Source organism: Balaenoptera borealis (assembly GCF_965194805.1).
Source record: "Balaenoptera borealis genome assembly, chromosome: 16".
Lineage (NCBI taxonomy): Eukaryota > Metazoa > Chordata > Mammalia > Artiodactyla > Balaenopteridae > Balaenoptera > Balaenoptera borealis.
Window position 1 is genome coordinate 20,021,321 of NC_138872.1, and position 17,326 is coordinate 20,038,646.

A 17,326-nucleotide genomic window follows, 5' to 3' on the forward strand; every position below is an offset into this window, starting at 1 on the left:
ATTGGGGAAATCCTATCCTTGCATTAGAAACTGTGCTCATGGTGAATTTAGAGGAGGAAAATATTTAAACTGAAGTTAAGGTAAGTAAAATCTTAGCAGTTAGTTTCTTTTCTTTTTGGGGGGGCCCTAGGGAAGGGGTTTGTGTGGATGAGTTTCATCATGAGTGATGGAGACAGTATTTGCCCAGTTTCTTTCATGCCTTCCTTAAAAGACTGAATCAAAAGAACCAACCCAAGTGACCTTTGAAACAATGAGAATCCAGAAGACCACTGCATTTTGCATTTGGGAAAAAATTAAAATGCAAAAAGTGAAATTAATTAAGAACTACAAAGTTTACTAATAATTCTCCAATAAGTTTTTAGGTGAAATTTATTTCAATTCAATGCCAGTGATTTAAATTGTAGCTAAATTTCCTCACATAATAAAAAGCCATTTAGACTCCTTCAACAGCCCCACAGGTTTGGTTACACCCGGATTTCGCAATCTTTTTGCTAGTGACATTTGGGGTCAGATAATTCTTGGTTGTGAGGGGTTATCTTGTGCATTTTAGGACATCTAGCAGTGTCCCTGATTTCTACCCACTAGATGCCAATGGAAACTGCCCTCATCCTAGTTGTGACAACCAAAAATGTCTCCAGGCATTGCCAAATGTCCATGGTGGGGGGGGGGGGAAGTAAAATTAACCCAGATTCAGAACCACTAACATTTGATTTATCATCATTCAAAACGTTCAAGTCAAATATTTTCCCATTTTCCTGAGAGACAGAATAATAAAAACATTATTTCGTTTACTACAAAGCCTATTACATGTGAACCAACTGCCCACTATTAAAATCCAATTTATTGTAGTCTTCACCAAGTGGTTCCTAAATAAATTTGCTATTCACTGAGGAGGAACACGTTTTAAATATGCAGCTACTAACTGAAGGAACAGTTAGACATCTACAATGAACAATTGTTTCCGACTGACAATAATCTTTTTGTGTTATGTACCCATTGATTATTAGAAGTTGGTATATTGAGATTTGAAAAGTAGAGCCTACCTCATGCCAAAGATGATGTGGTGGATTTGGTCTTGCCTCAGACCTCTCCCTGCCCCTCGTGTTCATGGATCACCAATAACAGCTGCTAATATCAGGGGACAATTTATTCTGTGCGGGGCACTGTGCTAAGAGCTTTAATAGCATTATCTCATGGTCTCCTCCATTCAACCCTATAAGGTGACTATTATTAACCCCATTTCGCAAGGATAGATCTATGTCTCAAAAGCTCATTTAGGCAGTAAGTGGGTGAATAGAGATTCAAAGCCAGATCTGGATCTTACCCACTCTTAATTAGTATACGTCACAGCCACTTTTGTAATACATGTTAGCTGCCTTCCCACACTAGTAGGTTCAATTTTACTGTATACGTTTAACGCAGATGTTGAAAATTCCATCAGCGTGCTCTTAAAAAATGGCAGTGCACTGAGTTCTGAGAAAAATGATCTGAGTATCAGGAGTATTTTCTCTCTTTGCTCTGTCTGGGAGCAAAACTGTTAGCTTGTTCCACAGTGATGCCTTTGTTGTCAGACCAAACAATGACACCTATTAATCACATGGAGAGCAGGACCCCCAAAAAAGTTCTTTTTCCTGTGAACTGAGTCTTAAGGGTTTCATGGTTTGTATCTCTGGGCTGCAGGGTTTTATGCCTTAGCTTAACAGGGCTGAGCCTCTCCTCTGGGGCTTCCACAGTTTACAGAAGTGCTGGGAAATGGCTGGGGATCTTGCATCTTTAATCACTGGAACCAAAGCAAAGAGGGAGGAGCCGAAGAAAGAAGCAGTGGGAGGAAGAGTGAAACCGACTTAGATGGATGGGGTCCTAGGAGGCAGAACCGCAGACTGTACCCTCAGACAGTCTCTGTGGTCATGCGGGCTTGGGGTTTATCAATTGGCTGAGCTGTGCTGCAGGGTCTGGCCTGGTCTTTACCAGAAGGAGCCCTGCAGATTAACCTCCTGGCTTCCTAATCAGGGTCGCATTAGTACATCATTTATTGCCTCTGAGCATGGGCCAGGGTCAGGCTGTCAGGGATCTGTGAAAGGAAACATGGTGCAGGAGGTGGAGAGCTACTTCTCTTCTGGCCTGAAAAGCATCACGATTCTTCATTCCTGTAAATAAGAACAATAATAAACAAATAAACTCCTGGATCCTTCTAATATCTGCAGTTGCTGTCCCATTGGGACTGTGTGGGTGGAGAATTATTCCACCCATTGAAATGAGGCGGGGTCATTAGGAGGTTGACAGAGTTCAGGAGTCTTTCTTATGGCCTTTGAGACGGGACCAGAAGCTCCCAATGTGCCCCTTCTTCTTATTAAATGGAGTTGTGATCATAATGCATCCTTCTGAGCTCCTTTCTTCTTCTTTCTCTCTAACAACCTGAATTTGACACACTTCCCTTCCCCTTTAACCCTCACAAGCTAAAAATAATATCCTCTTGGAACCAGCCAAAAAGTGTCAGTTGGAGGAGTTTAATTAGCAAGAGTGGTCAGGAGACAGTTCTTGCCTTCCCCGTTTGCTGCATTCTCTCCAGGGAGCCGGAACCAGAGAAACTGGAAAAATCCAGGTTCATGTGTGCACCAGACACAGGGGTTTCTTCCTCACAGGGAGAGTCTGCCTCGCAACCAAGCTGTTTCATCTCTGTAATATGAGGTAGGAACACTGAGGAGGGAAGTACCGGGGCTTCTATATGTTGGCGCATAGGATTTTCAAACAATGGGCTCTTGGACTAGATTTTTGGGTTTTGCATCCTGCCTCCCCATTTACTGGCTCTGTGACTTTGGGTAAACAACCTGACCTTCCTAGGCCTTGGCTTCATCATCCGTGAAATGGGGATAATCACAGTAATCACTCGTTAAGTTGGTCATGAGAACAAATGAGTCCAGTGGAGCGCTCAGAACGCTACCTGGCACAGAGTGAGTGCCATGTAGAGCGTTTGTAGCTAATATTATTAGTCGCTCGCCCTTTTTCGATTTTGGTGAAAAAAGTCTAGACCCATCCAGCTGACAAAATTTTGGCTGCTTCATCTTTTTATTGCTACCAATAAGAAGAGAAAAATTTAAATCGAATAATATTGAGATTAACGCCGAAGACAGAATTTTACCTCATTTGCATGGGTCTTGATTCATTTTTGTTTTCATGGGATTCAGTGTATCCACAGAACTTTGACTTCTTGGACCTGGAAGGCTCTGAGAAATCCAGTCTCCTTCTCAAGATGTTCCTCGACACAGCAGCGTCTCTGGCAAGAGGGGCTGGATGATCATGAAATACTCATCATGATAACATTAAGACCTTGCAGAGTACTTTACAATTTATAATTTTTTTCTTAAAATCAAGCAATGTCCCAGTCCTGACCTTTAGTACCTCTTCAAGAGATGTGTTAGGACCTCACTGGCTGTGGGAAGAGACTCTATTGTCTATCGTTGTTGGCAGAGGTGGGGTTACAGGAACAGATTGGATATAGGGCTGGGATCCTGAGGGTCACAGGGGACAATTCCAATCACTATGGCCATTGCAGGGTAATGGACACCAAACAGGTCTAGCTTTGGTGTTCAGAGTGCCCAACCAAATCATGAGGGACAATGTCTGAGCAGACTCTAGGTTCATAGCTGTATGGTGCTGGTATCCAGTTCCAGGGAAGGCTATCTAGATCAAAGTGAGAACAAAGACAACAACTGGGTGTGGAATGAGGGCCAAGCTTTAGGCTACTAGGAGACGGCTTGTAAGAGCCAGATAGGAGCAGACTCCTGTCCAAAAAGAATGAGCTCAATGCAATGCTCCAGTCTCAATTGGTTGGGGATGCTGAGATATTTCATGTGAGCATATTCGTGATGCAGTTTAGGGATAATCTGTGGTCCCCCAGGCACAGGGGCATCTTGGGCCCCACTTGAGAAATATCAGCCCAGGTCTGAGCAGTAACTGCATCTCAGATTCCCTAGTGGGTAGAGAATTTACCCACAAGGCTTGTAGTCATGGAACCGCAGTCTTGTCAATATCGCCATGCCCTCCCAAATCGGTAAAGTCGTAACTGTTGGCTCCATTGTGCACACTTAGGAAAATGATCTCTGTACATAGAACTAGGAAAGTGAGCTGGGTTTTGAAACTCTAGTTCCAAAATCCTATATCTACCCACCTCCCCTCCGATCATCATATGGCCCATGACAGGGACTTCAACCCATCTTTTGGAAAACTCAATCTTTAGCAAGTCTAGCCTTAATATAAACCTAGACCTCTTTTCATGTAACTTCTTTGTTAGTTTATTTATTTTTTTCCTGGAGATAAACATTGTCCACTTATATGTGACATATTTTGTATCTTTTTCTTCCCCCTTAAACTTTTTCCTTCCTCCCTTCACCCCAAAAGTTGGGGCTTAAAACAACACCATTTCTTATTGCTCTTGAGTATAAGGATATCTGAACAGTCCTGATTCTGTGGGCCAGACTCGACTGACACTGGCTGGGTCTTGTTTTTGTGTCTGAGGTCAGCCAGCAGGTTGGCAGGGAGCTGGATGGTCTTAGATGGCCTTGACTGGGATGGACAGGATGTTGGGACTTTCTCCGTGGTCTCTCATCCTCCATTAAGCTAGCCTTGGCTTGTTCCCATTGCAGTTACAGAGGTCCAAAAGAGAAAGCAGAAGTCCATAGGATCTTTTGAAGCATAGGTGCAGAAATGGTACATCATTTCCTCTGCTGCATTCTATTGAGCAAAGGAAATCACAAAGCCAGCCTGGATTCAAGGGTTTTGGAAATGGACTCTGCTTCTTAAAGGAAATAGTAGCAAGATCATATTGCAAGGAACATGGATATAGGAAGGAGAATAATTTCAGCCATTAAAAAAGTAATCTACAATCCCTTCCTTCTTCTCTGTTAATAATTCATTAATTAGTCTAATAAATTAAAAACACAGAGTTACACACCAAGGAATCAATGCTAGAAAAGAAAATACATAGTCCTAGCCCTCTTGCACTTTACATTTTAGTGGAGAAGAGAAAGATTAATAAAATTATCTCACTAGGACATATGAATTTACAGGTATACCTAGTGCTACCCAGGAGAGGTATAGGGTGTCATGAGAGATTAAACAATGGAAGTTGATCTAATCTTGAGAGGTGGGGCACACAGAGGAGGATTTTTCCCAAGAAGTGATGATTGAGGTGAGATATGAAAGCTAGGCAAAGCTCAGGGTAAGTGAACAGCATGAGTGAACACCTGGGGTCAAGTTCTAGACAGGAAGGTAGTCCAGTGTGGCTAAAGTCAGGAAGGAAGGGAAAGAGAATATGATCCTTGATGATGCTGGAGAGGTCAGCTGTGGACAGACCTTGTAGGCCATGATGAGAGATTTACTCATTATGCTAAAAACAATGGAAAATCATTGAATTGTTTTGAGCAGCATAGATGCGTAGAAAGGGCGTGACATGATCATTAAATATTATGTCGCTAAAGCTAGAGCAGAAGGAGATGGTAAGGGAACTTATCTGAGATTGAACAGTTGCTGGAGAAGAAAGATATATTTGCCAGTTTACAAAATGTTTTGGAGACTTGGAAGATGGACTGAAGGTTGCATATTACAGGAATGTGAATCAGCCACTAAGAAGGGCTCTGGACATCTTTCCCAACCCAACATCATCATTCTGTACTAAAAATACATTGCTGCATTTATTTTGCTAATATTTTATTTAAAAATCTGGAGTCTGTGGTTAAGAGCAGAGGATCTGAAACTAGACTGTCTAGATTCACTTTGGGACTGGAGAATGACCTAACTGTGTGACCTTGGGTAAGTTAGTCACCATTTTTCTGTCAAAGTTTCCTCATCTGCAACATGGGAACAATCATATTCCTTATCTCATAGATTTGTTATGAGGAGAGTTTATACATGTAAATCACTTTTAAAAGGCCCATAATAACTTGAAGCCATTATTGTTATCAGTATTATTATTTTTACTATTTCGTATGTTTCTTTTGTCCATTTTTTGGTTTTGAAGTTATCTGTCTTATAAAAGGATTTTAAAGAGTGTTTCTTCCTTTTTTTGAAAAATGTGATCTTCTGTGACTGGGACAGTTATATAATATATGGATTAGCTATTCTTTAAAGGATAGTCATCTCTAAAATCAACTGAAGGGGCTTCCATGGTGGTGCAGTAGTTAAGAATCCACCTTTCAATGCAAGGGACATGGGTTCGAGACCTGGTCCGGGAGGATCCCACATGCGGCAGAGCAACTAAGCCTATGTGCCACAATTACTGAGCCTGCACTCTAGAGCCCGTGAGCCACAACTACTGAGCTCGCATGCCACAACTACTGAAGCCTGTGCACCTAGAGCCCGTGCTTTGCAACAAGAGAAGCCACCAAAATGAGAAGCCTGCGCACGGCAAAGAAGAGTAGCCCCCACTCACCGCAACTAAAGAAAGCCTGCAACAAAGACCCAACACAGCCAAAAATAAATAAATTTATTTAAAAAAATCAACTGAAATTTGTATTTATTTTAATTATATTTAAAAAGAAGTCCATTTCACATAACTTTACAAGATTATTGGAATAAAATTGTCCATTATGTTCTTCTAAAATTTCTGCCATGCCTGTATTTATGTCTCTTTTTCTTTTTTAATCTGTTCATTTGTGCCTTAACATTTTTTTATGCTTCATTAGTCCTGACAGATCTTTGTCTATTTTATTGATCATTCAGAAAATTAGCCTTTAGTTCTGTTGATCTTGTTTGGTTTTTCTATTTCATTAACTTCTCCTGTGATCATTGCTTTCCAACTTCCTATTTTCTTTAGTTTTAATATACTTTTTTTTCTTAATTGGTTGTATTGAACACTTAGCCCATTAAGTTTTCTCCTTTCTTTCTTTTTCTCTTTCTTTTTTCTCTCTCCCTTTCTCTCTCCCTTCCTTTCTTTCTCTCTCCCTTCCTTTCTTCCTTTCTTTCTTTCTTTCTTTCTTTCTTTCTTTCTTTCTTTCTTTCTTTCTTTCTTTCTTTCTTTCTTTTCTTTCTTTCTTTCTTTCTTTCTTTCTTTCTTTCTTTCTTTCTTTCTTTCTTTCTCTCTTTCTTCTTTCTTTCTTTTCTTTCTCCCTCTCTTCCTTCCTTCCTAATATTTGTGTTCAAAGCTCTCCATTTGCCTCTAACCCTACTCCAGCTACTTTGCACAGATTTTATCTGTGCTACCTTCATTGTCATTCAATTTAAATATTTTGCAATTTCCATTTTTTATTTCTTCTTTGACTCTTTTTTAGACCTTTAAAACATTTTTACAGATGTATGTGGATTGTTTTAGTTGTTATTTTATCATATATTTCTCATTTAATTATACTTTTACCACAGAAAGTGAATTTATAGTACTGGTTATTTTTGGTGTTTTGTTGTAATATATTTTTTGTAAATGTCCTATGTGTTTTTGAAATGATTTCTATTCTCCACCTTCCATTGTATCACTTCTCTCTTCAGCTGCATCTGATTCCCCTTTAATCCATTTATTCACTTTTTAAAAATATCTAATGAACAACTTACTTTTTATATGCAGAAATTCTAGTTGGTTATCTTTAAAATTCACTTGTTCTTTTTCATAGGGTTCTGTTATTTAAAAATTATATCTAATGTTTATTAAATTTGGTGCTTAAATATTTACACATTATTTTATTAGTTCTTGGGTTGCTAAGTTTTATTTTTGTTGGGTCATCAGGACCTTTGGATCTCATGGATCTTTTCTTTACTGCTACATTCTTTTTGACATTGAGCTCATCTTCAGAAGGGATGAACTATTCTGTGGAAGTTCTGCATGTCTTGCCTAGTGAAGCTGTTGCTACCATATGATTTCAAGATTGCTTATAATGAGGGTCCTCAGTAGAAAGCTCAGGGATTTTAATGACTGTGAAGCAGTTTTTAGGTTAATTTCTGGACCTACTGTTAATGCACTATTCATCTAGTTTAAAGTTGGGTCACATATTTATTCCTGGTGTGAGTTTGGAGTTTTTCTTTTTTTGCCAATGACTTTTCTTTTCCTTGATCCAAAGCGCTAGACATAAGACTAATTTGGTTTGGGCTGATGGACAGAGCTTTTATAATCCATGAGGAGGAGGTGGGATTTGAATTATAGCTGCTCCACATGCTATTGTCTTTGGTTGGGCATTAGATCCTCAGCACCCAACTCCTAGAATTTATGCCTCCTCTAATACCTGAATGTTGTTACTGAATCATGTTCAGATTATTACTCTGGCATTGATTTCATTTTCCCCCTCTTGCACATGGCGATCTCTCTTGGCTTATTTTGGTTTATTCAATTTTTACCACTTTATCCAGAATTTCTATGGGCTTAAAGTATGACGTGGACAAAGTGTGTTGGTTTAATTGTCATGTTACAAAAAGTCAGCTTTGGATGTTTCCACAGTAATATTTACTGCAAGAAAACAAAACAAAACAAAACAAAAACCATTTTCACTAGCATTCTAAAGTAAATAAGCTGTGACCAATGTGTTGGACCCAGCTCGTACTGACTTTCAAAGGGCTTATTGTCAAAATTTTAGGAATGTCACCAGCCAGTTTTTAAACAGACTTTGTTTAAAATTAAATTATATAAACTTATGATTAAATAAGTTATTTTAAAAAAACAGAAGTAATACTCAAGACTCATTACTATCTAATTATTTTACTACATTTTACCATTATCTGTGCTCTTGAGGTTATTTATGTCTACTGTTTCTTTACAGTGTAGATATTATATAATGTAATATAATGACATGCTCCTGAACATTTCTTCCCAAGTCTGCATTCAGGGACATCATGTTCATAGCTTGAAGTCAGCCATGGTGAGATTATGCACCCCAGGAAAATCAGCAAATGCTAAAGTCGGGTCAGAACTCAGGGAATAGAGCACCTAACCGTATCTTTTGGAAAAAATTATCAATGATAAAATCAAGGCAATCACAGAATAAATAACAAATATTGAATATAGGCAAAGAATATTCAACAAATGTATAATAGCAGTTCCTGAAGAGGAAAAACAAGAAAAAACTTTCCTAAAAATTAAAACGTATGGTATATCTTACAATAAAATGTGCAATACAAAATTAAAACTACATATTGAAAAGGTACAGCACATATCTGGAAAAACTGACTCAGAAGAGCCAACACTAATATTCCAGTAAAATTACTGGACTTGAAAGAAAAATAAACAATCCTTTTGGCATCTAGGCAAAAACACAAAGACTTATAGCAAAAATGATATTAGACTGGCATCACACTTTTCAACTTCAATGTTTTATGCCAGAAACAAAGATATGGACTAACATATTTAAGACACTCAGGAAAAAAAATGAGACAAGGATTTTGTATCCATCGCTACTAAATCTCACATGTAAATTATTTCACTTTATGTGTCATACTCTTAATATCTTTTAGCTTATTTAGGAATAATTTGTCTTTTGTTGTGCATATGTCCTTTATGTGTATTTGTTGTCTATTGGGAGCTAGTCCTTATGCTTTTTTAGATCTTGCCCATTTTATGTGAAATTATTACTTTTCTTGAACTTTTAGAGGAAGTCATGGTTCGTTATAGTTTTTCTAACTTCACCAAGCTCCATTTCTGTTGGGACAAAATATGTCAGCTTGATTTCTAACATCTATCCCTTGGCCCTGTTCATCTCCTCTACTTTTATATGAAACTTGCATTTTCTTCATCTCAATTGTCCCTGCTCTGATCAATGAGGATTCTGTCCCAGAAACTCTTCATCACTGTGCTCATTTGTCTTCAAGGGGAGCTTGGCTAGTTTTGAGAGTTTACAGTGCCCAGAATTCTTCAGACCTTACCTGCAGACATTACCTCATACCTCTTACACTCACTCACTACTGGGGTTGGCAAAACCCATAGTTCACTGCACTTTACAGTGAGTCTCTGGTGGCCATTTTGGTTTTTCTCTTCTCTGCTTTATCAGATGTTCTATTTCTTTCCTCTGCTTCTTCCCACACTGATGTTGGTACTACTTAGGTTGTGTAGCTGTCTGTGTTTTGACCAATCCAGTTCAATTTTGTGGTTAATGGGGATACCTGGTCATCTGGTTTGGTTATATATGATTGTTAGAGGCTTAGGTTTTTATTATGTAGCTTTGCTGTCAGTTTTTGTGTGGGATTCACTTAGGTTAAAAAATTATGCCACTGTCACCACCAGCTTCTCAGACTCCACTGGGACATCACATTAATTAATTATAAGTAATTCCAATAATAACAATAAATAATATGTAAATATTTATGTTTAACAACATCTATACAATTTGAAAGGACACTTTAAAATGTTAACACTTCTTTATTACATTTCTTAGAAAACTTAAAAGATCACTCTCAACATGATTTTAAAATCTATCTTCAAGTAGGAGCCACTATCATAATTAACAGTGAAATATTAAAATCACTTTCATACACAATCAGGAGCATTATAGCTATTTCTGTTGTTAATAAAACTAGTAGTAATATTAAAAGATGTGTTAATTTCAACTTTAATGAACACAGGAATACAGTTCTATGATTAATTACAAGTTTAACCCCTAATGCCGCCTAATAGTGGGAAATGTAATACATTTGTTCCTCATCCTCCTCTGGTTTCTTTCAGGCTAAATAAGTCAGAGAAGAAAGGTGGAGGTGTGCCATTATCAGCTAATAAGGGCTGGGAAATGCCAGGATTTACACTCTAAGCTTTATTCTAGAAATTCAATTTAAAAAATATTAACTTGTGCCTGATTTGGAGCCCATTTTGATGTCTGGTTTTGTTCTGGTTCCACAGTTTCAGAAAATAGAGACAGTTGTTAAGAGTAGTTGTTTATTTTTATTTCAGGAAATGAAAATAAATAAAAAGGTCATGATGCTCTAAAGCACATTTGCAGAGTTATGTTTTAAGTACTAAAATAGTTCCAAATGCATCTTAAGGAAAGATTCATTAAGAGCTTAAAATATAAAGGTTTGAATAATGCTAAAGAGTGACTAAAAAAAAAATTGTCAGTTCCATATGAGAATCAATGAAGGCAAAACATTTCTTAATTAATATGGGCAAAAATGTTTGGCCACTTATTCTTGCTTCCCCTCACAGGCAGAGGCTTGGAATGCTGCCTGCTGACATGCCACTCCAAGTGTGTACTCTGATCTGGTGTCAGAATGTTGGCTTACAGGTCAGAGAGAGATTTGCCATTTACTGAAGCGTACATGGAGTACTTATTCACACAATTTTTTCCACCCCTGTTTCCCCCTGCCAAAATGCCATATCAGAAATAGTTGAAAGGACAGAAAATGTTCAACCTGAGGAACAGGAGACACAAGAAAAGGATAAGAGGGCATGAGCTCTGTATTCAATTAATTGAAAGCTTGTTATGGGGAAAGAAAGTTGTTTGACATTATTTCAGACAGAACAACTACCACAAATGGACAAAAGTTATAGAGGAGTGAATTTCAGCTCAAAGATTGAGGAAGAGAGCTTCTCTACTTCACAAGCTTTGTATGCTCCTCCTTCCTTTCCCACCCAGGTTTATTCCCAGAAGTCTGTTCTTCTTCCAGGAAAGAACTCTCCCACAAATTTATATTCTCCTTCCCCGGAAATTTCCCTTTTAGCAATGGAGGTATTGCCTGCACTAAAGGGATGAATCCATGTTTCATTTTAAAGTATGGAGGGTTTTACATCAAAGATAGTATCAAATGCGATGAAGTCACTTTCATATCAGATTTATTACACCAAGATGTAATTATATTGTACTTGGCTTTATTGTGAGCTAATGAAAGAAAAAATGACTGAAGCACAGAACTTCTTCAAAACACATGGAAGCACCTTGGTCCTAAGAGTCAACCAGACTAATTACTTGTAAGCACAAATAATTTGCCTTCAAGGGTAACCTCAGAGTCAGACTGGACACAGCTACTGAGGAGGCTTAGGAGGATGGGAGGCCAGGAGCAGATACTGTTTCAATGGGTTCCATCCAGGCATTTGGAGACACGCAATCCTCACTTAGTCATCTGATCAGTTTGGCTCTAACTCATCTTCAGAATTAAAAAAAAAAAGTACATACATTTTTAAAGACGTGGATGGATCTCTTTCTTGGGTCAAATGTTCTGGCTCTCCACTGCCAGGCATGCTGAAGGGCAGATTCCTCTAATTGGCAGGACTTCTGCTCAGCTGTCATGTCTCTATGCAGTCTGGGTTGTGGCCAAGGGAAGTGGAGAGCTGGAAGGTTCTGGTGGAATGGGGTCTCAGAAACTAGGTCCATTCAGCCCAAAATGACATTATTGCTCAAAGATAATGAGGAGTCATGGAGCAATTGCCAAAGCTCTTCGTTTGCATTGATGGTGTGGACACATGTCTAGGAAATCGGAGAACTGTAGGCTGGCTTCAGCACCAACAGAATGCCTTATCCATAACTTAGACCCTTTCTCTTCTTCATTGGTCTTCTATGGACCTGTACCTTTGCCCCAGTGTGATAAACTTGGAAACACAGCCTAAGTCTGTGTTCATGCACCTCCGTGGTCCAGATCAATAGGAATTACAGCATTTAGTCCACCTTGTATGTTCAGTCCTTAACAATGCCAGTAGAACCCAGCATTTGTGGAGCCAATATTTTTTAAGGAAAGAAAGAAAAAGAAAAAAGAAAGGGAGGGAGAGGGCAGGAGAGCTTTCCCATGAAAGAGGAAAGAAGGGAGAGGGAGAAAGGGAGAGGAAGAGAGAGAGAGAAAGTGATAGACAGTCCATTCCACTCAGTGATCTCTAAGTCTGCCTTCTTATCATCCTTTGAATTCCTCATATTCATTCCTGTTGTGGGAGAGAACAATCCAGAGGAGAGTATAGGGAGGAGAGCTGAGATTAGTTAGCATGGATTGATCACTTTTGGTGGAACAAGGCAGTTCTGTATAGCCAAAGGGGAGTAGAGAGAAATTAAAAGGTCAAGTCCAATAGCCAAAGTTTTCAGTTGGATCAAAGAGCTCAGACTGGTTCTCAGTGTTCAAGAATTAGAAGACTGTGGGAGGTCGAAAGTATAAAGTCAGATCAGCTTGTTGAGAAGGGAGCTAAATATAGGCTAGAGCCAGAAAGTCTTGAGTTCAAAACTGACTCCAGTATCTATGGCATGCCAACATTTTGAGCAAGTTACTTTCAATGCCAGTCCTCATTCTAAACTGGAGATAAATAAGAATACTTGCACCATGAGGTCTTTGACTTTTCACATTTCATCCTCTTGTTTGCTTTGCATTCTTCTTTTCTTTCACTGTCTTTTCTTGCCTTTCCTGCCCAGAAACTACTACTGTTCAGCTTTCAGCTTGATATTACCCAATTATCAGACATCTTTGAATCTAGAAATTATATTACAACATGTCTTTACATAGTCCTCAAGAATATTAAAAGTTGACTTTTCCTTCTGCTGGATTACAACATGCTGGTCAACATCTCTTTGAGAACAACTAGGACAGCTAGAGTGTTTTTAAAATCTGAAGAACTGCCATGCAATTCCAGAGAAGAAAGAAACTCAGAGAAGTATAGCTCTCTGAACTACCTGAATAGGTAACCGAGAGGCTCATAAACAGCTGAGCTTTTTATAGCCTCATGGAACTGTAGGAACACAATTTGGAGTCCAGGGCTGTCAAGGATAGGAAGCTCCAATAACCTCCCATCATGGTCTGGTTTGGGATTTGGAAAGACTATATCTGGAAGTAAGAGTAAACCAGTAAAAAAATAAAGATTCAGTCCTTGTACAGATTAAAGTCTAGCTTTGAGTGTTCTCAATGCCTTGAACTAGGGTAATATAACTTCAGCAGAAACCCCCTTATATTTAATTGGCAAGAACTGGGACACATGCCAGACCAATCTCAGGCAAAGTGGAACAGGATTTCCATGTTTGGTTTTGACAAACTGTGGTTCTGTTAGCAAGAAAGAAGAGTTAATGGCTAATAGTAAGCAACCAATAGATTAGGTCATCATCATCATATCAGATATCATTTACAGATCTTTACTATATGCCAGGCACTTCTGTAAGCACTCAACATGCAGACCCATTGAATTCTCATAACCACCCTATGAGGGAGTCTCTCTATTTAACAGAAGGGGAAATTAAGGAACAGAAATGCTAACATACCATAGGTAGGAAGTAGCAGAGGCAAGATTTGAACTCAGGTCATTGCCCTGATTTATTAAGCATTCACTATGCACTATTAATTATTCTGGATACTGGAAATGTACAGTCTCTTTCCTCTAGGAGCTCAGAGTTCAATTATCCAGGAAGAATCAAAAGAAGATGAGCCAATTTACTTTAGAAGGGTCTTACCTCATGCTGACGGCCCCACCTTGAAAAAGTAACCGTGTGTGCTTTGGAGCATACATTAAAAGCTTCTCTTGATCTTATGGGAATATTTCCTGATAAATTCCATTGTCCTGACTCCATTGTCGTCAATTTCCACTACATGAGCCCCCATGTCTAACTACCCCCTGGTGTGTTTGCCCAAGAGTTTTAGGGTGGGGAGAGCTTTCCCATGAAAAAGATACTGCCCCTTGTGCTTAAAATTTCTGTCCACCTCTTTGGAATTACTGATAACAGTATAAGTGTGGCTTTAGGAATGCAGATATATTTTTTCTTTCTTACAGTATTGTACTGGGCAGAGATCACTGTAGACTCACATCTTTTTTTTTTTTTTTAGTTTTGGTTACTATTTTTTTGAGGACTTGTTTTGTCCTTAATAACCCATTGTACATTCTATAAAGGTAATTTTATTTAAAACAATCCTAAGAAGTATGTATTATTTGCTCCATTGCACAGATGTAAAAAAAAGAAAAAAAAAACTTTAGAATGCATTTTATGAAGTCTAATATTGCCTCATTATGAGCAGATTAATAAATTATCTAGGTGAGGGATATAAAGGAGAGGCAGGGTCTTGAAGTTTTAGTATCTACACTAAAGTAGTTTATGTGAACTAATTCCTCAAGAAGCCCTGGGGTAGAGTTTGCCATCTCTAGCTTGGGGAACGCAGTGAAGTTTCCTGGGCTTTAATGGTGATGTAGTTGAGATCTTTTGGAGGGGCACTAATTCAAATCATTTCTTTATAGTGGTTATTTACCCTGGTCTGACTTTTCCATTTTAGCCTCTCTCCACTGAAGAGTCCACTGGGCTGGCTTCAGCCTTAGAGCAGACACACCAACACGTAGCTCTTCTCTTGGCACATGTGTTCTCTACTTCATGGGTTATTTAACTGTGGCTACTCTTTTCATTAATAGCTGTTTACACTTCACAGTGGTACTTGTTGAGCTTGGCAAAAGCCATCCATTCTACACATTTTTTTGTTTCTGATCCCAGGGCAAATTGTCATGTTTGACAATGTTTTTGCTATGGAACAGCAGCTAGTGAAGAACAGTTAATGAAATAGGCTAAGTCGTTATACTGGGAACAGGGATAAAAATATTGGTACGCTGCTAACCTTTTGCTTTTGGAAGGATAGTAGCTGGTTGACCCAGATACAATTAAATATAGACGGAATGTGGGAAGAAATGGAAATATAGATTCTCCAACAGCTCTCTTCATCCTCAAACAAACATTATCATTAGAGGAAGGAAGACACCTCTAGGTACAACGTCCCATCTGCAGTGGCTCTCGTTTGTGAATACATCGTCGGCACCCCGACCACTTCCCTGCTTCTGGGGAGGTATAGTCAGAGCCAGACTTAGATTCATTTTGTTCTCATTCTATTTAGCTACTAGTCCTAGAGGAAGGGCTGGCCCCAGGGAGGGCAGCACAGTTAAGCCTCACACCCTCAATCCCAGGGCCGGCATCACACAGTTGCAAGCTTTCAAAGTACCACTTAATAGGACCTTCGAGCCAGCTGAAGAGAAAGTGCTGCTAAACTGCTTGGTTGGCAGAGCTGAGTTTATACAGATGGGAGAGTTAGCAGAGACCACAGAACAAATACCAGCAACCAAACCATTTCACACTTCTGAAAAAAGAGAAAGGAATGGCAGAGGCGGGCCAAAGCAAACAGGCTTTGGAAAACTTGAAGCTGTGGGCTGGAATTTTCAGCTGTTCCTATTCTCTTCACACTCTTTTTAGGGAGCTTGCTCCACTCAGAAAAGCAGAGACTTTCTACATTTACACTTCTTGGGTTCAGCCTCCTACGAAAAAGGGCAGTTCGTTCCCAATCACAAAACAAGAATTGTTTCCAACATCATCAGCGCAGTTTTACTGGAGTCTGGGCTATTTTGTGGAGGATTAAAAGGTGGTATTTTTTTCCAGGGAAGTCTATGCTGTTGGGATTCCCTCAGGTTGTCTTTCTGTGGCTTGCTCTCCATCTTAGTCTTTATTTTCTCTTCTCTCTCTCTCTCTCTTTCTCTTTTCTACTCTTCCAGGAAAGAAAGCCATTTTCTTTTCTTTTCCCCAGCGTATGCTGAAACATAAAACTTCCCCACAATCTGCTACCTCACACAAATGCCCTTCAGTTTCACCTAAAGCATTTGGGTGCTTATCAAAATGTATTACAAAGTAAACACAGATGTTGTTGCTGCACTGGGGATGTGTGATATTTCTAGTTCCAACTCCAGAAGGACTGAAGACAATATTTGGAGACAAGAATTAAAGAGAAGTTTAGCCTAAGTGGCTGTGAAATAGTCAGTAGCCATCCCCAGTGTGGTCACATAGAGTTTATAGTGAGTGGTTGGGAGAAACTTTCCTGTGGGCTGGCATCAGAGAAGCCAGCAGAATGGCTTCAGCCAGGATGCTCTGTTAGAAAAAGAAAGAAAACTATGTACCCACGAGACAGCCCATACTGTAACCATCTTAGCTCTGGATGGGTTGGAAAATGGCTGTCAAATCCTTTTGACTGGTTAAGCAGGTCACCCAGCTAGTTTACCAGAATGTGTGGATATGTGTCTGTGAGGAAAAACTCTGCAACTGTGTTTAAAAAACAGTTCCATCTGTTCATATGAATTTAAAATGCTTAGATGGAGGGGAAAAAAGGAGAGCAAACACAAGAATCAGACCCTTTAGGAAATAGATCATCTCAATTCAAGTTGGTAAAAAAGACAAACAGATCAGTGAACAAAGAACCCACAGAAATTAGGAAAAACTGCTATAAGAGGGAGAGGAAAACAGCAGGGGTAAAGTCAATGGATGTGTACCATGAGGACCTTCTCTTGACTAGAGGAGACCACCAACGGCTGGTACTCTGAAATGTGGGTGCGGTTGGTTTTCTGTTTATGAGAAATGGGGTTGAGCCTAAGAAAACCTGTTAGAAAGGTGCATCTGGACAGCTTTAGGTACAAAGAAGAGAAAATCCTTCCTGGAGCTGGCAGAATAAA